Source organism: Cygnus olor, chromosome 2, assembly GCF_009769625.2.
Source record: "Cygnus olor isolate bCygOlo1 chromosome 2, bCygOlo1.pri.v2, whole genome shotgun sequence".
Classification (NCBI taxonomy): domain Eukaryota; kingdom Metazoa; phylum Chordata; class Aves; order Anseriformes; family Anatidae; genus Cygnus; species Cygnus olor.
In genome coordinates, this window is record NC_049170.1 from 57140220 (window position 1) to 57161674 (window position 21455).

Consider the following 21455-nt stretch of genomic DNA (forward strand, 5'->3'; position numbering starts at 1 on the left):
TGTATGGGAAAAACACAGACCAATCTTCCAATGAGAAATAACACTTTCTAGGTCAATGTAATATTGTCAAATCAATACTGTTTGATTTGCTATTTTCCTTCCTATGACACTGTCTGTCATTCCTCTATAAAGGATAAATCAAGAGAAAGGAAAACTTTGAAGTACTGAGATCATTCATTCACTACATTTCAGAGAAAATATGGACAGCCTTTTTCTACGATACCCTAAAAAACAATATAAAAATTTTCAAAACTCCATTAATCTACCTGCACAGTTAGTCAACTTTATGTTTAAGCAGGATATAAATGGCATTTTCCACTTTTGGTTTGTCATTTTATCATTGTAGATAAATATTGTCTAAATACAGACAATGAAATATTTCACTTTACACATAGCAAATAGCATTACAGCATTGAGGGGGTCTTGTAACACTTAGAAATCTAAATACAGAAGTTGTGTAGCTAAATTTGGATTTGCAATCCAATCCCTCTTTTCAAGGTAGAAATATAATGGTTTTAATATGTTCTTCTTTCCAGTACAAAACAATAGTGATGAAATTGCAGACAAGGACATAAACAACCCTGATGGTGGGCAAATAATGAACATTCTGCTTTGGAAAATGCCTATGTTGACATTTAGAAAGCAGTAAATATTGAGAAAATTATAGACAACGTCTGTTTTAAACTACCTATATTTATTCTGAAAAAACAAACAAACAAAAAAGTATCATGGAAAACAAGAAACAGGACAGAAATCACAACAAATAGATTTCTACATCTCCAGAATTCATTATTAGAATTTACCTAATTACAGACCCTAATTACTAAAAAACGGCAAATTAGATCTAAGTTTGACCTAACTCCCCTTAGTAGTTTCAAAAGTAACTTACCAGAAGTGCAACAGGAATTGGGCTCAAGTAAGCCTTCAAGCTCCAAATTTCCTATAAAGTATATCTGATAAAATTCATTTGCAGGGGCAACTGAAGGTTAGAATGATCCAATATTCATTCCCCCAATTATCCTTCCATCACAGCAGTTGAAAGTTGTAAGTTTACAGAGAGGTCAGTGTCAGCTTTAATCTTCACTTCTGAAAGCCTGACGTAGCACACCAGCCTATGAAGTATACTTTACTATTTGTCAGAAACATTTCTACTGATTTTTGGTAGCAGTTACCAGTTTCTTCCCTTGGCGTGGCTTACACTCTCTGATAAAGTATATAACCTTATTTATTTATTTATTTACTTACTTACGGAAGGGGGGGGGGGGGGGGCGGGGATATTAGAATTACTAATTCACATCAGCAGATGTTTTTGTTAGACTGATATTAAAAATCTTTCCCTCCCCTAAAAAAATAGTCAAGGAGAAAAATATTCCTTATTATATTTCTTTAAATTGTTTCATTTTCATTTTAAAACCTGAAAGTTAAGAGTGGAAACAACCCAAAGGATAACAGTATTTATCTGGATACAGTCCACAAAGTTCTTTTTTTTAAAAGAACATTAAAATCACTGTATTAGTTTTTGTTTTTGTTTTTGTTTTTTAATCCCGAAAGATCTTTCTTACAGTAAATGCAATTAAAATAAATCCCTCGATGTAGTGTGTGCTTCTTAACACTCACTGCTTCCTAGTATATCTTAACTGAGCACAAACCACATATGAGTGATCAATCTGCCCTAAGGAACAGTCTTGATATCTAACAATAAAAATGATGCAAAAGAGATCTCATAGTTGCCATTCACAGTTGTCAGACTCAAAAAGGGATAAAAATCATAAGCCTGAGGAGTCTTATATCGTGAATCCACTGTTGGGGAACAAACACTGAGCAGCTTTGGTTATTTTAATGAACACATCACTTTAAACTATGCCTTTCCCATCTGTTCTGCTTTCTAATTACATATGCAAAAAGAAGTTCATTCACAATTGCATCCTAATGGAATCTTAAACAAAACTTGGACAAGATTTAAATATGCTGTGCACATCATCTGTATTCAAGGCATCAAGCAGCTTCTTCTCCATGAGGTATTTTCTTGTTTTCCAGACAGAAAGTTGAGGCACGGCAACGGATCACTGCACCTGGCATGCAAACCCCTTGCATACAAAATAACCACAGTGGCATACAAGAGACAAGGAAGAGAGTACAAAAATCTCCCTTTCCTCACAACCCCTTTTCAAGCAAGAGGACACAAATCATTTCATTGCATGTTTATGCATTGCAGCACTGGGGTTTTCCTAACAACTCAGGTCATATCCCTGGCAAGAACTAGCAAGGGTACAGCTGATGGATAGTAGACATTCCCACTGCAGTGCCCCTTCTGAGCAAATGAGCCCTGATTAGCAGATTCTTATCCAAGATTTTACTGACAGTCAGATCAGGAGCTGCTGTAACTAGGGAAGTTTTACTGACTGTGATTGAATAGCATTTACAGCACTTTGAAACCTAGATTCAAGCTCATTACTACATCACTGGTAGTTCCTTGTAACTGTTGTTATTTCTCCTTAGTAGAGATGACAGTCAGAGAAAAAGAAATTAAGGTATTCACCTGATCTATACCATTTCCAATAGCAATGAGATGGCTGAACATTTTATGGTCACCTAAATGGTCCTATTCCCATTAGTGCAGTCCGTAAAGTGATGGAAGGCAAAGCTAAAATTCTGGAAGTTAAATTGTGATGTTCTGGCTCATCTTGATTAGTATTTTTTCCTCTCAAATGATTGTACGTGTAGCATGATTACATGCTGTTATTCAGTCTTAGATCTCTTACTCTGTGACAAGTGTTCAATGCTAAAAGATAAAAACTGAAACTCCTGTCTTGCAGAGACTTGCCAAGTGAGATGCTGTAGTGAATATAGTTTCTGCCAGTGTGTTTTAGTGTATGTCAGTGTTCCAGTGATGTGCAAGCAACACTGCCTTGAAATGCATACTGTAACAAGCAAAAACTACATGATTATTTCATTACAGCATTTACTCTTTTTAATTTTTTTTTTTTAATCTCTTGGTCCATGTCTCACACAGAAAACATTTCTCATAATATCAAGGACTTCTCAATTGAAATACCCTGCTCATGACATACTCCCTGCAGCTGTCACATGCCCAGAAAGACTCTTAGCCCAGCAAATGCAACCAGCCTACCTTGTTTTGAAGTCCAACTCCTGTGATGATTGCCAATAGTCAAATTTCCCTGCGGCTATTCATGTTTGTAAAACCTATTCAGGTTCTGCTCTTGGCCTGCTACAGAACCTGAATATGTTCACTTTTTTCTCTTTCACTCTTCATATATTTCTACCAATTTTATTTTATATTTTAAACCTTTTTGTTTGGGGATCTGCAAGAAAAATATATCCAATAGTACGCTTAGCTTGAGATTTTCCCCTAGATTTTCCTAGGTTAAGCCCGCCTTTCCACTACATAAACATTGTTTCTATATGCTGAAATTTTCAGACCTGAATTCCTATCTTACAGAAATTTCTCAGAATCTGGTTTCAACGCAAATCATGATGATTTCTCTAAATTCAGAACTGTTAAAAAAAAAAAAAAAAAAAGCAGTCAAATATTTTTTTTCTACCTTATTCCTTTTTTCTTGAATGATAGAATGCTAAAATCATCACATATTTTGATAATTTTCAACAACAACAACACAAAAGCAAAGCCAATGAACTTTCAGGAAGTGTTTCTCTCTTTTCTGAAACAGATTGAAAAAAATAAAAATAAAATAAAAATTCGGTTAGTCCTACTGAGGGTTTCTGAATCTTTAAAATAGCTATCTGAATCCTTTCCTTTGCAAATTAGCAAAAAAATAAAAAATAATAATAAAAAAAACTGCTAGAGGGAGCTACACTATTTTCTTATTTGTGCCTACACTGCACTGCCACTTACACAGATGTAAGGATACTAATACTGAATAAAGGACTGGGTTCTTCCCACTTGCTTCATTTACTAGTCATCATTTCCAAATACTTCTGTGAGATAGAATTTGTTTGTGATATTACAGCACTCTGTCATCATCAGTGCCATGCATGAATGCAAGTTATTGGTATTCTTTTAATTTGTCTTAGTAAATGTGCTTCCTCCACCTGCTTTTCCTTCAAGAAGCATGAGCACAGAACTGTGAAGATATTGTGTGATGATTTTTGAAATCAAGTATACAGATGATTCAAGAGTTTTGAAGGTTTTTCTGCTTTTGACAGGTCTGACAAAACAATTATTTTTTTCCATCAAGGCATATATTGCTATCAGTATGATCAATGCATGTATTGCAAACAGATTCTTATCCTCTCTTCATTAAGAGAATATATTTTACTTTTAAAATTATCTACAGAGGTACTGCATTTATTTTGACAAAAGCTTACATTATGCCATCGTTTTTGCTAATAGCAAAATATTTATTGATACCATATGCAGAGTTGCACTAAAATGGGTACAAAACAGTTTTATTCATTATTTTAATTTACAAAAGAATATGCTAATTTCAAGATAGTACTATACTACAGCAGAATTCAACTTTTTAGGGCGATGATTTGCCTGAAGATTATAGTAAACTACTAATAAATATTGACGATATCCTAATGAGTTTATACTCCATGGGGTCAAAGCTTAGCACTGTATACAAAATCATTATAATAGTGTGGGACTTGTAAAAGGGAGAAAAAGCCTACAGAAGAAGTTAAAGATATTATACTAATAAAAGTAACTGCTCTTACCAGTGGCATCAAAAGTTAATTTTCCCAAATTGTTAATGACATTAATTGGGATTAATGAGATTACTGAGTCCAACATATATTAGACTAACTAGGTGGTGTGGTTTAACCTGGCAGGCAGCTATGCACCACACAGCCATTTGGTCACACACACCCCCAGTGGGATGGGGAAGAGAATCAGAAAAAAAAAGGGAAAAGCTCGTGGGCTGAGATAAAGATAGTTTAACATGACACACACACACACACAAAAAAAAAAGATAATAATAATAAAATACACAAAGCAAGTAATAAACAATACAATTGCTCACCACCTGCTGACCAATGCCCAACCCATCCCCAGATGGAGCAGCACTCCATCTATGCCCTCATCCCTGCCCCCCGCCAGACACCCCATATAATTGCTCAGCATGATATCACATGTTATGGAATATCCCTTTGGCCAGTGTGGGTTAGCTGTCCTGGTTCTGTCCACTCCCAGTTCCTTCTGCACCCCCAGCCTCCTCATGGGCAAGACAGCATGAGGAGCTGAAAACTTCTTGACTTAGTGTAAATTAAATTCCTTTTGTGCTTGTTTGCTTTTGTTTGTTTGTTCGTTTTTACTCCAAGTTCTTGCAACACAGCCTTTCAAAAATTTAATATAATTTATTAAAAAAAAAAAAAAAAAACGCACACTCCAACCCTTTTTTTCTGTTCTTTAAATTTTAACCTAGGGAAAGAAGGAGAATTTGGAAATGCTTTAGCATAGGAAGGTTCATCTTCCACGGTCTGTGGCAGGATTCAAAGCAGGATTTAACTTCATGTGCCCTGAATCATTCCCACTTCTTCACTCTGCCTCCATTGGACCTTTAAGACCCTTAGCAAGCCTCCCCAAGCTGAAATTAATCTCTCTGCACAGTTTCCATGCTCTCCATTTAATCTATTCAGGTTATAGACCAAAATACTAGTTGACTTGTTCTGAATGCATTTTTTCTACACTTTCAGTCATGACTGCTGAGTACAGCATTGCTGAGAAGAAAAAGCACATTTGCATGTCCAGACTAACTCAGTGTACCCCCTCTCCCTGCCCAAAAGGAAAACAACAAACAATAAAAAACCACCCCAAACAGCTAGACTGCAGATAGTTCCTAAATGACTACCGTCTGTGCAGAGCAGTAGCTGGTAGATAAAGCCACATCTACAAAAGAAGCATCAAGATAGAAATCACCTAACTTGGCAGAAGCATTGTCCAGGAAAACAAAGACTTAAGTGAGCACAAAAATAGCTTTGTTGGCTTTACTTTGTCTATCTGTATGCCACTGTAACATATCATTTACCTCACATAGATGACTGTGAAAATAAACATCACTTTAAAACTTCATGAAAAACCCTGTTAGGCTGAAGTTTTCTTCTACTTCGCCATACACGTACTACCTTGAGTTGTATCCCTGTAGAACTGGCTGCTCTATTCTTGTAAAGATTACATCCTTCTCTCCTGAATAAAGCTTGTGACTTTTTCTGTATGCTGGAACAAGCAAATATTCATAGCAAACTTCAAGAAAATTTCCACTTGCTGATCCTACATAAGGAAGTACTGTTGTAGCTCAAGAGAAATTGTCCTGGGACGTCCATGCAACTGTAAGACAATTTCTCCATAACTTCTGTGTTCTCTCAATTCACTTTTCTATGGAAAATAAAAAATAGCCACAGGAAAAAAAAAAAAAACTTCTCTATGTTCAGCCACATGGATACCATTCCTAATGAAGACAGTAAAAGCAGTCCTGATGGCATAAACCCAGAAAATAAGTATTCACTAAGAACTTCTAAAGCATAAACCACTACTAGCAAAATCTCTACTTCTGTAAAAATTGAATCCTATGATTATTGTGCTATAAAAAGGTCTTAAACTGTCAAAAACACATGGCTTCAGAATGGAAAGTGTGATATGATAATTATATGTATTATGATTAGAATATATGTTTAAGTACAGGTTTTCAGACAGAAAGAAAGAGGAAAAATACCTGCTGTTAATTTGGAGTTTAAAGAATTCTTATGCCACAGTTTCAGGTTCTGACTTAGCCATGTTAATTAAACCTGAGAAAATCAGAATCACTTCTGAGAGCTATCTAATATTTATCAGGTCACTGCATTTAGGTTGGATATTAGGAAGAACTTCTTTACTGAAAAGGTTGTTAGGCATTGGAATAGGCTGCCCAGGGAAGTGGTTGAGTCACCATCTCTGGATGTCTTTAAAAGACATTTAGATGTAGAGCTTAGTGATATGATTTAGTGGAGGACTTGTTAATATTAGGTCAGAGGTTGGACTTGTTGATCTTGGAGGTCTCTTGCAACCTAGATGATTCTGTGATTCTGTGATTTTTTTTCATTCACTTTTAATCTATTATTACTATATAACTTTTTTTTTTTTTTAAGTAGTATCAGGGTGAAGTATGATTTAGAGAAAAAGAAAGTGTTACTGGATATATATTTAACAAGTTAATCTCTCAGATGACCCTAGTAAAAAAATCAACATACATAACATTAACTTGACCTATCAAAACATGTTCTGAGTGTTAGAAAAATACGATGCTTGATGCTTGATGACTGGGAAAGCATTATAAAACTGCTTAATAAGAAAAAAAAAAAAGTGATTTTTAAATATCTTTTTTTTTTTTAAAGTAAAATAAAGGGAGTAAAATTTATGACAAGTTTTATTGTGGATCTCTGTTTAATACCAAAGTTCTGTAAGGACTTATGGATACACTTGGCTAAAAACAGTATTTGGTACAGGAGGTTTCATTAAAACACATTTTGAATAACGCCATTTTGTTTCTTTAAAATTTGTCTACAGGATTTACACAAAGCAGAGAGCTGAAATATGGAATTATGGAAATATGGAAATTATATGGAAATATGAGATTCCCCTAATATCATTTCTTGTTCATGTGTCTTCAGTCCCCCACTGCCATTTGTGCTGCTACTTTGTTAGAGTTGTTTTTCTAGTTTTCACTGCATTGTACTTAATGCTATTTTTCAAGTCAGAAAACATTAACTCACTTTTTTAAAAGTAAAATTCAATAACCTCTTTTAAAAACTATTGTTTTTGAAAAGGGTACCTAAGCATACTAGTTAGCAAAAGACAATATATATAAGTGTGAATGATAACTTCCAGAGATAGACAAGGATCCTGAAAGTGCTATAGAGGCAGCTAAGAAGATCTCTGCCGTCACACCAGTCATTAGTGAAAAGGTGCCTGTGAGCACAGTGATGGTGGTAATGTGCTCATCTCAATCTCAGATGCCAGCTGCATCCATGCCAGATGCCACCACACCTGGCATTTCAGAGGCCTCTGCTCAGCCAGGGCTCAGGAGGGAGGAGGCAGCAACCATGTGTGGGGAGTAACTCATCATTCTCCACAAGTCTGAGGATGGCACTGCCCTCATCCCTCACAGACTGGATCCAGCAGAGGTGCTGAGTAAAGGAGCTGTGAGAGGAGGTAAGCAAGCTGTGTGCACTCAGAGGATGCACAGGAGATTGACGGGACCATTTCAGAGACGCTGTGGAACCGACAGACCAAGCCTCTCCGTTTCAAGGATGGAAGGACAGACCGAGACCATGCTCAAAGGAGTGGTGGATGGGAATTGCAAGATTGGGTTGAGAGAGGAGGGCTGAAAATTTGTCCCTGGTGGAGACACATATAAGGCTTCTTCTCCACCTCCTGTCCTGCAGTTATGGGCACAGTGCTCAGCAGAAGGAAGGAAAGTGGCCTCCTCCTGGGCAGGTGTCACAGAGAGCTGAACATCAACCAAGTATCCACGTGAAGAAGAAAAGAAGGATGGAATTACTGGAGACTCCTGTGGGAGAGGGAGACAGCCACCCTGTGACAGGAGTAATCTGGAAATTTAGAGCTTACCTGGCACTAGGATCTAGGGTGTTAGAGAAAAACTGCTAAAGTTTGTTCAGCCATTGGACCATTACCCCGGCTGCTCGTTCATGTGTATTCCAAGGATACAGCTAGATTGTCAGCATATCAAGAGTGACTACAACAGCTCCAAGGGGAGAGGCTCAAGGGCATGGAGGCCCCTCTGTTTTTCTCTTCAATTTTCCCAGTTAAAGGGAAAGACTTGGGAAGGGGTAGAGAGGTCAACAGGTGGTTGTGCAGCACATGGTTGCACAGCAAGGACTTCTGGGGAGAGATGGGTTCTAACTGACAAAGGGCAACAGTATCTTTGCCAACAAGCTCTTAGGATCTCAAACTCCATTATTTTATGGTCAGAACAGAGAAGAGTGTCAGTGATAATCAGGTCCCCAAACAATTCCTCCATGTTGCTGAGCAGCAGGTCCAGCTAAGTATCACCCCATCTAGTGCCTGTATCATGAGGTTATCCTTGACAATCTCCAGAGATCTGGATTGATTGCCTACTATTTATACTGCCCTTCCAGCAGGTGCAAGAGAGATTAAAGTCTTATATGAAAATCAGACTATCAGTCTGGACGAGTTCTAAAGTACTTCAGAGAAAATGTTGTCTACTTTCTCATTCTAATCTGGTGATTTGTAACACATCCTACCACAATGACACCCCTCACTGGCTTGTCCTTGGATCATGACGCACAAGTTCCCAACAACACACAGACCTCTAGTTCTCCCTGCTTTTTTCTCAGGCTGCATGCATGCACTTGAGAGAGGTATGAGCAATACAACATGGGATTTCCCATAGGCAAAAGGATGGAGAAACTCCTTAAGTGCGAAGTAACCATTAAACATAAATTTTAACTTATGTTGAGGCAAAATTATATGATCTGCCTTAAACAGTTTAATTTCACATTATTAAGAAAATAGAAGAGCCTTACTCCCTTAATGCTTTAGAATCAAAGAATGCTTTGGGTTGGAAGAGACCATTAAAGATTGTCTAGGTCCAATCCCCCTGCATCAGCAGGGACACCTTCCACCATATCAGGTTGCCCAAATATCCATCCGGCCTGTCCTTGGACACTTATGGATGGGGCATTCACAACTTCTCTGGGCAACCTGTTGCAGTGTCTCATCACTCTTATAGTGATGATTTTCTTCCTCATCTCTAATCTAAATCTCTTTCAGTTTAAAACCATTACGCCTTGTCTTACCACTACATGCCCTTGTAAGAAGTCTCTCTCCATCTTATAAGTCTCTTTAAGTATTGAAAGGCTATAGTGAAGTCTCCCAAGAGCATTCTCTTTTCCAGGCTAAACAACCTCAGTTCTCATGACTGCTAGCATAACTGGACAAATACTGTAGTCATAAAAGTAAGAGCATATTAAGCTTGCACTTTAACAGACACATCACCATTTTGCTACCTTTTTCAATGTTTTGTTTTGAGTCCAAAACTTCTGAACATTGTGCTTACAGCTTAATACATTGAGTATTGTCACAGATTTCATTGAAGCTCTCTTGCTGGATTGGGCAACAAGTTCAGCAATGTGCAAGAGCAAGTGCTGGATTTACAAATCTTAAATGGAAGATACCTTTATTTCATAGTCTTCACAGTAGGTCAGAAAAGTTGATTAGAAAAAAAAATGTTTTAGACTTGATTCTTAATAGGTAAAATAACAAGGGAAAAGTAATTTGGAGACAAGAGGCCATGGGGACAAGGTTTCTACCCATCCCTATTTACAGACTTTAAATTTTTTGTTACACTTCTCCTGGAACAATGTGTGTTTGGGTCATAGCCAACATTTCAGTGAAAGCAGTACATTCCTATTTCTTATAATTAAAATCCTTAAATGCACAGTAACTGATAATAGCCACTGATTTTCTCAACCTTTGTATAATTTTGACTGACAAATTCATGTTCTAGGACTGTTCTTTGCCAAGAATCATGGAAAGTTATCTAAAACAGTAGGTTGTATCATGTTAACTTCCCTGAAGCTATATATATAGTAATCAGCAGATGGATTGCATGCTAGTCAGAACACCGTGCATTATATCAATAATGCCAGACGGTGGTGTGTTTCTTCAGCAGTAAAACTGAGAATTTGAAGTGACAAGACTCAAGCAACTGCAAAATCTGCGCATACATTCCCATGTTCCAAAAACACGGCAATAATTCTTATACATTTTTGAGTCAGGCTGATGACTGGCAGCATAAACTTACTTAATGCCTGCCTAGTATAAAAAGCGGATGTTAGTGGTGCCAACCAAATGCCTGATCCAAAAGCTACCGAAGTCAAACAGAGCATTTCCATTAGCAGGGATCAAGCTGTGAAATATATTAATGCACTCTGTTCCTGACTAAACCCCAAACCACTGCCCACTGCCACAAACTTATCAATGCCTCTGCCACAGCAACTGGCTTTCTAATGTCATACAATGTTTAAAAAAAATTCTTGATAATCTTTCTCTTTATGATGTCACTTCTCCCATTAGCCGTGAATATGTTTCTGGAATCTAAGGTCCTGGAAATAGCTGTGATACTGAGGGTAGCAGTACTGTAATTACATTTATCATTTTTGACAGTTACACTACTGCATAGCATCAAATGAAAACAGCTCCTAAAAGATCATTTTTCTCTCATATTAAACTATCATTTCCATGGGAATCATAGAATCATAGAAAGGTTTGGGTTGAAAGGGACCTTAAAGATCATCTAATTCCAACCCCCTTACCATGGGCACAGACACCTCCCACTAGACCAGGTTGCTCAAAGCCCCATCACACCTGGCCTTAAATATTTCCAGGGATGGGGCATCCACAGCATCTCTGGGCAACCTGTGCCAGTACCTCATCACCCTCATAGTACAGAATTTGAATTAACTTTGTGACAAAGCTGAAGTCCACGAATTACTCTTTCAGAGTGGGGAATTAGTCTTTGTATGTGCAGCAGAAGGGAAATCATCTTTACACTTTTTTTTTTTTTCAATATTTAGATATCATTGTGCTGTTAACCTGAATTTCCGAACACTTGTAGTGACTTTAATTGACTGCCACCAACAAATAGACTGAAAACCCGCATGACAAAATCCTTCTTTTTATAAGGGGGCAGTTGTTATAAAAGACTAGGTTTATCATTTGGAACTTTCCTCTTACATTTGACATGAGCTTTTCTTTCAAATAAATGTTTAGATACATTAGATTAGGTAAGTTGGTGAACTTCTTTTTATAGGTTCCTATTTAGTCAAGGAAAATGTAATGCTCAATTCTATATTCTAGAAGCATATTCTATACTTTCAAACACACATAGTTAAAAAAAACAAAACAATATAAACCCCTGGGAATAAAAAGAATAAAATGTGGACATGGTACATTAGCTTAATAAAACCCAGGAAAGACATTTACGAACTAACTGGCCTGAGGGTCCCTTTAGGAATAAACAGAAATAGATTGTGGTTCTGTTTTCTATACAATCTTCCAATCTTCCTTCACTATCGCTATGCAAGAAAAAGTGCATCATAGTCTTTCCATTTGAACCAGCGGTATTCAGGTAACAAGTGCATCCTAATTTGTTGAAAGCAGTTTATTGAATCAGTTCTATAGCCACAGTATGCCAGTGTAGCTGTTTGAACAGATCTGAATTCATGTTATTCCTACCCTATATTTTCCTTGTGAATTATAAATAAAAAAGACTGACACTGCCTTCTTTAAATATCAAAATGCTGAAAGGCATCTATGCTGAACTTGCCTGAAAAATAAATGGAATTTAGGGGTCCAACCTTTTTACGTACCTTTGTAAATCTTTTTATCTGTTGTTGCCTCTCTCTTCTTTCATGCCAACTCTTACAGTTCATCTCACATCTAGTAAACCTGCCAAACTAGATACAAGTTTTTACACCTTTATAAGTACGTGGTATTCTTTTGTGGATGGGAGTAAGAAGGAGGAGCATAAGAAGGAGGAGCATACTTCAAATACAGCTTGTCAGGAAGTTACATATACTTATTTAAAGCTCTATAAATACTTAGCAACCAATACCTATGGTACTGATCAATATCAAAACTAACTCTAGGCATAATCTTTCAAATTAAGTTTTTATAGATCCCACATTCAAGGCATTCAAGAATTTTCAGCTAGGCTGCTACTGTTGACAGTTTAAAATCATCTATAATAGAAGCCCGTATTAGATTTCCAATTAGCATTAGATTTTAAATAATGCTATCAGCTTCTGTTGGAACACTATTACTCTACTCATTCATGCACCATTCTGCATAACAAGATAACATCAGTGGCTTTTGTCTGATGCATAAGAAGGAAACAGTAAATAGTCCCACCTTGACTAGACAAAGAACTTACTCCTGCAAAATGCTAACAATGACTTTCCAGTAATACGGATAAACAATACCTATATTTGTCTGGATTTTTTTTTTTGAAGTAATGTATCTAATTTGTATTTATTACAGAAAATAAAGTGCTTAATTAAATTACTTTCTATCATAGATTTTAGCACCTTGACAGAAAGCCTAAATCTCACAATGCTGCTCTTTAGTCTTATCTGCAGCATCCTGTTCTTTATCTGTAATCTTTAGACCTTTTAAAGTTGTTGGGCAAATTTACAAGATAAAAGCCATGATTACTGCCTTCAATTTCTTTGCTTGAAAAGTAATGAACAGTGAGTTTCTGAAATCATTAAAAGCATTTCATAGCTAAACTTTTAGCTGTGTTTCATGGGTCATATCAGACTATGCAGACTATATTCTTGCAATTTTCTGGTGAGCTAAAAAATGCATACAGCTTTCTAAACACAAAGCAGGAAAACTTGTTATTGACTAATGCCCTAAAATGAGAATACATCTGTTTTCAGGGAACAGAAGATGGAGAGAAAAGGGTGTGGGTGCTTTCAAGCAACTGAAAATGATATAACTTATCAATTCTGTTATATCCAATGCTCTTGTCAAACCAAATGTTTTATTTGTTTCATTATCTCTACTAACATGAATTTGCTGTTAGTTTGTATTCCACAGTCCCAATCCTATTTTTCAACAAGCTCTGGATCTATCTTAATAGGATAAATCCATTGGTTTGGGGGTCTTTTTTCTTACTTGCAGTTAACTTCCCTTGTTCCTTTAAACTTCCATGCCTTTGTAGGGTAGTCTGAGAGGCTGAAAGTGTTGCAATCATCCATAAAATTGGATAAGCCTGTAGATTTCCCCAGTGAACCCTGTCATTGTGACTCCAGACTCATATGGAAGGACCAGCTGTAAACGAACAAGATAAGAGCATAGGAATTGATATACCATACCTACCGAGCTGGTAAGCTAGTAGCTTTTCTCAAACAGTGGCCAATATCACAAATTCATAGCAAGGTGACTAGGCCTCAAAGTAGACAAATGTAGAAAAAATATTCCCTGCGAAGGGCTCATCCTAATTCCTAATTTCCTAGCAGAAACTGGAGACCAGGAAATGTTTGAAAAAAATTATTGCCAATTTCTACTCAGTTTCTGGTATCTCTTTTTTAATCCCTAGCTATACCACTCCTTTCCAGATGACTTTTTGGATGTGGGTCATCAAACAGCCATCACAGGTCAACATGCTGGTTGCAACTTTAGCTTGATTTCCCATTACTTAAGGTTTCAAGAGAAGAAAAAAGCAAAAACATCATTGCCAGTGGCCATCTAGAATTCTGCATATGAAACAGAGTTTGGTTTTACCTTGAAAATAGATGTTAATCAAAGTAACTTTTAGAGATTGCTCACAGTAATTCCATTTATAATTAATAACTGTTTGGTTCTTGTCTCTCAATAACCATTAATTTTAAAATATGACATGCAAATTTTTATACCAAATAACTGAGCACCATTTTGGCCAAATTTAGAAACTAGTTAATCACAATTAAAAACAACTAACCAAACAAAAAAAAAAAACCAAACCACAGCATGCATATAAGCAACAATCAAAGAATCGCAGAATGTTTAAGGTTGGAAGGCACCTCTGGAGGTCACCTACTTCAGCCCATCTGTTCAAGCAGGGACACCTAGGGCAAGTTGCCCAGGACTATGAATCATCTCTACATAAAATGTATAGCATGAGGGGTGTTGCTGGCCAGCTGTTAAAATCAGGAAATTAAATAATCCCCACACTGGGTTTTGTTGAAGATTCCTCCCCTGTCATTAACAACAGATAACTACTTGGTACTGAAGAAAGTAAAGCTGTTTACATACCATCTCTCTCAGTAGAAATTAGTAACAACTTGGTTTGTACATTAAAAAGAATGTCTAAATATTCTACATTTGGCAGAATGTCAGCTAAAGTTATCTCAGTGCAACCCTATTATATACTCAACAATATTGATTTCCTAGCAAAACCAGAATTTTTTGGATTGGAAGGTACCTTAAAGATCATCAATTCCAACCCCCCTGCCATGGGCATGGACACCTGACATTAGACTACGTTGCTCAAAGCCCCATCACACCTGGCCTTAAACACTTTGGTGGCATCCACAGCTTCTTTGGGCAAACTTCTGAAGTGACTCACCACCTTCAAAATAAAGAATTTCTTCCAAATATTTAATCTAAATCTACCTTTTTTAGTTTAAAACCTTTACTCCTTGTCCTGTCATTACACTCCCTGATAAAGAATCCATCCCCAGCTTTCCTGTAGGCCCCCTTTAGGTACTGGCAGACTGCTATAAAATCTTATTGGAGCCTGCTCTCCTCCAGTCTGAACAACCCCAACTCCCTCAGCCTCTCTTCATAGGAGAGGTGCTCCAGCCCTCTGATCATTTTTGTGGCCCTGCTCTGGATTCGTTCTAATACATTAATGTCCGTCTTTTGCTGGGGAACCCAGAGCTGAACACAGTACTCTAGGTGGGGTCTCACAAGAGCAGAAGAGTAGAGAGGGAGAATCACCCCCCTCAACTTCCTGGGCATACTTTTTTTGAAGCAGCCCAGGATATAGTTGGCTTTCTGAGCTGCAAGCACACGTTGCCGGCTCATGTTGACCTTCTCATCAACCAGGTCCTTTTCCTCAGAGCTGCTCTCAATCCTTTCTCTGCCCAGCCTGTATTTTTCCTTGGGATTGCCCCAGCACAGATGCAGAATCTTGCACGTGGCCTTGTTGAACTTCATGAGGTTTGCACAGGCCCACCTCTCAAGCCTGTCCAGGTCCATCTGGATGGCATCTCTTCCCTCCAGCATGTTGACCACACCACACAGCTTGGTGTCATCAGCAAACTTGCTGAGGGTGCACTCAATTTCACTGTCCATGTCACCAACAAAGGTGTTAAACGACACCAGTCCCAATATCAACCCCTGGGAAACATTACTTGTTACTGATCTCCACTTGGACATCAGACGATTGACCACAAGTCTTTGAGTGTAACCATCCACCAGTTCCTTACCTACCTAGTGGTCCATCCATCAGATTTATGTCTCTCCAATTTAGAGACAAGGATATCATGGGTCTAGAGTCAAATGCTTTGCACAAGACCAGGTAGATGATGTCAGTTGATCTTCCCCTGTTCACTAAATGCTGTAACCCCATTGTAGAAGGCCACCAGACTCGTCAGGCCTGATCTGCCCCTAGTGAAAATATACTGGCTGTCACCAATTAACTCCTTATTTTATATGTGCCTTAGCAGAGTTTTCAGGAGGATCTGCTCCATGATCTTACCAGGCACAAAGGTGAGACTGACTGGCCTGTAGTTCCCTGGGTCTTTCTTTTTTTCCTTTTTCAAAATGGGAGTTATGTTTCCCCTCTTAGAGTCAGTGGGAACTCACTGGACTTCCAAAACTTCTCATATATGATGGAGAGTGGCTTAGCAATTTCATCTGCCAGTTCCCTCAGGACCTGTGGATGTATCACATCTGGTCCCATGGACTTGTGCACCCTTAGGTTCCTTAGCTGGTCTTGAATCTGATCTTCTCCTACAGTGGACTGTTCTTCATTCTCCCAGTCCCTGCCTTTGCCTTCTGGGGCTTGGGCTATGTGGTTAGAGCTCTTGCCGGTGAACACTGAGGCAAAAAAAAGTCATTGAACTTGTAATTTGACCATTCTAACACATTTTGTCACTGCAGAAATATAAATTTGTCCTAAAAGGAATGAGAAAAGTTAAGGGCTCTGAAGAGACAATAGCTCATTATTGATATTCAGTTGTTTCTTAGATGGCCAAAAAACTACCAAAGACATATAAGTCACAACAGTATTATCCTACGTGAACTATCACACCTAAACAAATAGATCACTTCACAGGGAGAGAAGCAAGACAGATAGGGGAGAAAAGGGTTAAACAACTATTAACATTTCTTCCGAGGATTGCCTGGTCTTTAACTATCCTTCAACAAAATAATTCTTCATACAGACAAAAATGTAGAAAGTATATCAGCTTTTTTTTTTTTTTTATACCTGGGTCAGCAAAACTAAACTGTTACTTCTTAATTACACTAACAGCTTTTCACTCTGTAGCGTTACAGTAATCTGCCATTCTGCACAAACCTAACTCATATCTTAGCTACAATGATAATGTAATAGAGGAAAATAATTCTCTGTCTTAAGGGAAGGATTTTTCTCTCACTCAAAATGCTCTGAGTGGGATCTACACAACAGTCCATCTTTCACCTCTTCACTTTCTACCTTAACTGGCTATACAAGGTTTTCATAAAGCTTAAGTTTTTAAAAGTGATCTTCATCAGTATGAGTCGGTGCACTTTTTTCTTTCAAATGTGTATGCATGTGTCACTTTTATCAACATTAAGATAACTCTTGCACCAAAAAAAAAAAAAAAAAAAGAGAGGTTAAAAAGTTTCATCAAGTTTATGAGATAAAGTGAAGTCATCAAAAGTCTAAGATGTGGGGCTGGATTCCAAGTCAGACTCTTCCAGATCCTGAGATTTTTTGTGGCTTATGTAATAACTCACATACAGAATAATGAGTATTAATGTTCTATCTATTACTCAGTAGCTTAGACTTGCTTGTGAATAATCTAATTGTGAAGGCTGAAACATGAATAATAGCTGCACTCTCCCATTCTCCAGTGAATAGTCTCATTTTATCACATTAGTTCTTTTCTCTCTTTCAGCATGTAACAGTACTAAGAGGTTATTATGGTAGCCAAATAGCTCCCATTTTTACCAGCATTTATGCTTGTTTATGACTTATTTGGGAAAGACAGTGCTTGGGCTGCAGTAGAATCTACCTACCAGTTGCACTGTTCTCATCTACATAAGGAAAGCCTTCACTTTATCTGTGGGAGAGGGTGAACTACTCATACTGACAAGAGGTACCTACTTTGAAAGCAGCTGATGGTGCATTTTCTGTACACTCATTGCATCTTTGTCTACCTAGTTCTAGATGAGTCTCACACATCTCTGTATCTTGGTATGAAGAATCCGTAAACATAAATGAGCCTAGGATAACTGACCTATCAGCTTCTGCTACTCCTGCACGTACTGGATCTGTCAAAAGAAGTTGGCCAGTTTTTCCTATGTTGAGGTTTGTTTGTTTATTTATTTATTTATTTATTTATTTATTATCACACATATTCCCATTGGTCTGTGCAAATGCAGTAGCTCCATTGTCTGAGGAAGTATGAAATTTTCTAATTTGTTTGTTAAATGTGGCAACTAATGTGTAGGCTAGTTCTCTGTGAGGTGTTGTATTGAGGAGACATTGAGCAGAACTGCCATGTGCCATTACTGTGCATTTTTCAGTCAAAGCCTGACCCTTTATGTTAACTCTAAAGCAGAATTATGAAGTGCGACAGTTTCCACTTTTTAAATGGGATAAAATTCCACTGCTTATTTTAAGAATTGAAATTAGACAGCAGATGTAATGTCTTCAATCCTGATGACTATGTATTTTAGTGCAAATGACTGAGTTTCAAGGACTGATCTTCTTTAGTGAAAATTTGTCTTTATGTAGGCAAAAGTCTGCCATTGGGAATACTCTTCGTGCTCTACGACCTATATGTCACCTCCATGTACAGGTGTTACTTCTGTGAATGTAAACTTGATGAATGTTTTTGAAACAAGTACACAATAAAAACAATACAAGATAAATGGCACTTAGAAAGAGTATGATAACTTTTAACCCATCTTATGGGTATGACTCACATACATGTGAAATTGAAACATCTGACTGCAAATGGTAAGAAAGACCAGATATACTATACTGCCTGAAGCTCAGGTAAATGGTTTAGTCATCCAGTGTTTGTGACCATTAGCTCCTGCTCAAATGAAAATAAAGATATAAGTATTCTGATCTGAATCAGAGTTAATCAGATCTGCCTTTTCAAGATAGCATAGGGATGAAGCCAATAAGAACAGGAACAAATTTATTAGCTATTTACAGGTTAATGTCCTGGTGTAGAATCCTTTACATGCAACTCTGAGTTTTTAGGATAGCTGATGGGGGATTTGACTACAAGGGGGATAAACAGCCATTGCTGCAATGGTCCCTGGAGGATATGGGAAAAGTATATCTGTGATAAACGGATCCAGCCAGGCTGTCTGTGAGACTGCCAGCAGCATAGACACTTTTCTGTCAGAGTCAGCAGTTCATTAGCTTCAGAAGGTACTAATGAACTAAGTTGAGATTTCCCTGAAATAAGCTAGCTGCTCAGCAGAGCCCAGGCTGATTTGCTGTCCCCAGCTGTCTGTGGCCCTAGACAGCTGCCCATTTTGCTTATAGCTCCAGCTGGTCTTGGAACTGCTGTCTCTGCAAATAATTGTTGTGGAAGATGTTTCTCACACAAAGTTGAAGACAAAGCTCAGCACTACTATTCTTTTTTCCTCCTTCTCCCTATCTAGGCATGTATCTAATAAGCTAATTATGTATTCTGAACTCCTTAATTAAAAAATAGTTATAAAATGGAAAAATGGCCATGCTTTCTGTTTTGATTGGGTTATTGCAAATTAACATAAATTACTGATGATTTATTTTTATACAATTTTTTGAGCTTTGATTTCCACAGACTTTGCTACTTTAACTGTGTTTTTAAAGAAAATGATGATTTTCATTTTTAAATGTTCTTTTTCAATGTACCAGTCTGTCCTGGATGTACAATAGTGTAATTTTATTTTATTTTATTTTATTTTTAGCACTTCTTTTTCCTTCCCCTTCATATAGTCATGGTTCTGGTGTCTTCCTGCAATGTATGTTTTTTTCCTACTCCCTATATATTGCTTCAAAGACTGAAAGGACTTGTAGTTTCAGTAAAGTGAGCTACTGCAAACATTTTCATTTGTACTTTTAAGAATTGCTTCTACAAAATGTGGATATTTATTTAAAATATTTCATTAAGGCCAGACCGTTGAAGCACAGAAAACAAGTGTTAACGTCAATTGAGTGGCAATAAAAACTGTCTTCAAAAAAGGCATTCATGGAGCAGAACCGAGTTGCATTAAAAATCAGAACAGGCTATTTATTTTGAAGTTGAGGCTATTTAATTTGAAGGTGGAGAATAAGCAAAATAGATCACGTGGTTAGATGTGAGGTAGATTAACACATACAGAAAAAATATACAAATCCAACAATAATATTTGACCACTAAGTCATTAGGGAACAAATGCCTTTCCTACAAAACTTTTCTTTCTAGTTCGAAAAGAACTCATAAACAATGAGCTGAGCCTGAATTATTTATGTATTGAGAAAAATAAAAACAAAAAAAAAAAAAAAGAAAAAAAAACAGAGGTAGAAGTTAATGTTATACGTAGTTATGCTATACATATCTTTGGCAAACCCTATTTCATTGTACAATCTGTGTTTATCTAAAGCATGTATTTACAGAAAGGGAAATATATATAATTTTTAAATTTAAAGGCAAATATGTTTCAGTTATTTATAAATTTTTAGTCAGGAAGATCTTTATTACAGAGAGACAAAAGTTAGGTGGATGATAGTACTGCTTTTCTCATTGTTATTACCATTCTGTTATGCTACCCTAAGTGCTTACTAATATAAGAAAGACACTGTTCGGTAATCTGGACAGTGAATTTACAAACTACTGGCAACTCTATACTGACTTCCTCTGAGACATTTTTAATCAAAATGTAATGAGTTTTGTTGCCTAGAGACATTCATAGTGTGCTGTAAGGGCCTGTCTACATCAGGAGATTGAAGTATTTAAAGTAAGGATTTACTGTGTACTAATTACTGCATACTAGCTCCCTGCTATCTCTCTCTGGACAATGTTAACTCAGAGTGTGCACCTTCTTACTTGGGGATTGACACCCAGACTAAATTCCTGTTAAGTACCATGAACAGACAAGACCAAAGAACTCATAGAATCCCAGCTGATACAAAACCATGCCTTTGTCAAAAGGAAAACTACATAAAATACTTTCCATATCCCATTACAGAAAAATAAAAAGGGTTTCAAGAAGTAGTGATGCTTACAATCTTGCAGTTTTTAATAGCCATGCTAGAAAGAGCCTAGGCCAGGTACCCCCAGATTTCTTCTAAGGTGAGACTCTCACAAGCAACTTTTTAATGTCAATAGTCAGAGCTGTTGCAGAATGAATTTCATTGACTTACTGAGAATGAACTGAGGAATAAGAGTCACATCCCATTATAGATAAGTTTTTGCATCTCCTACACAGAAGCCAAAATAGCCAAAATTTAATGCTCCATGGAGAAAAATATACTGTCTCAATTACATGTATGCCAACACTTAAAACTTCTGATGCTTGTTTTAAAGACACATCAATAATCCCGATAACAGGTCAAGGTCAGCACCATGATTAAAAAGCAACATGAAAGCCTAGACAGGAGTTATATAGTGGTGATAAAAGTGGCTTTTTGAATATCAGGTGTCCTACAGAAATTTCTTCCATATTACATTATCAATTTTGTTGGCAGCTTCGGCTTTCTGGCTAATATTGG

The 21455-nt window shown here is 37.1% G+C and overlaps 1 protein-coding gene across 3 annotated transcripts in view; it reads right to left on the bottom strand.

Annotated features, from left to right (window-relative positions):
- CNTNAP2 (contactin associated protein 2) overlaps positions 1-21455 on the bottom strand; it is a 1166415-nt gene that overhangs the window by 777179 nt on the left and 367781 nt on the right. Inside the window, exon 1 of one of the 3 annotated variants that reach the window (XM_040547671.1) lies at positions 890-1115. The exons of the other annotated variants lie outside the window; for them this stretch is intronic. The gene's annotated coding sequence lies outside the window, so the exon portion shown is untranslated. Of the gene's footprint in view, positions 1-889; positions 1116-21455 lie in introns of those variants that run through there. 3 annotated transcript variants of the gene reach the window in all.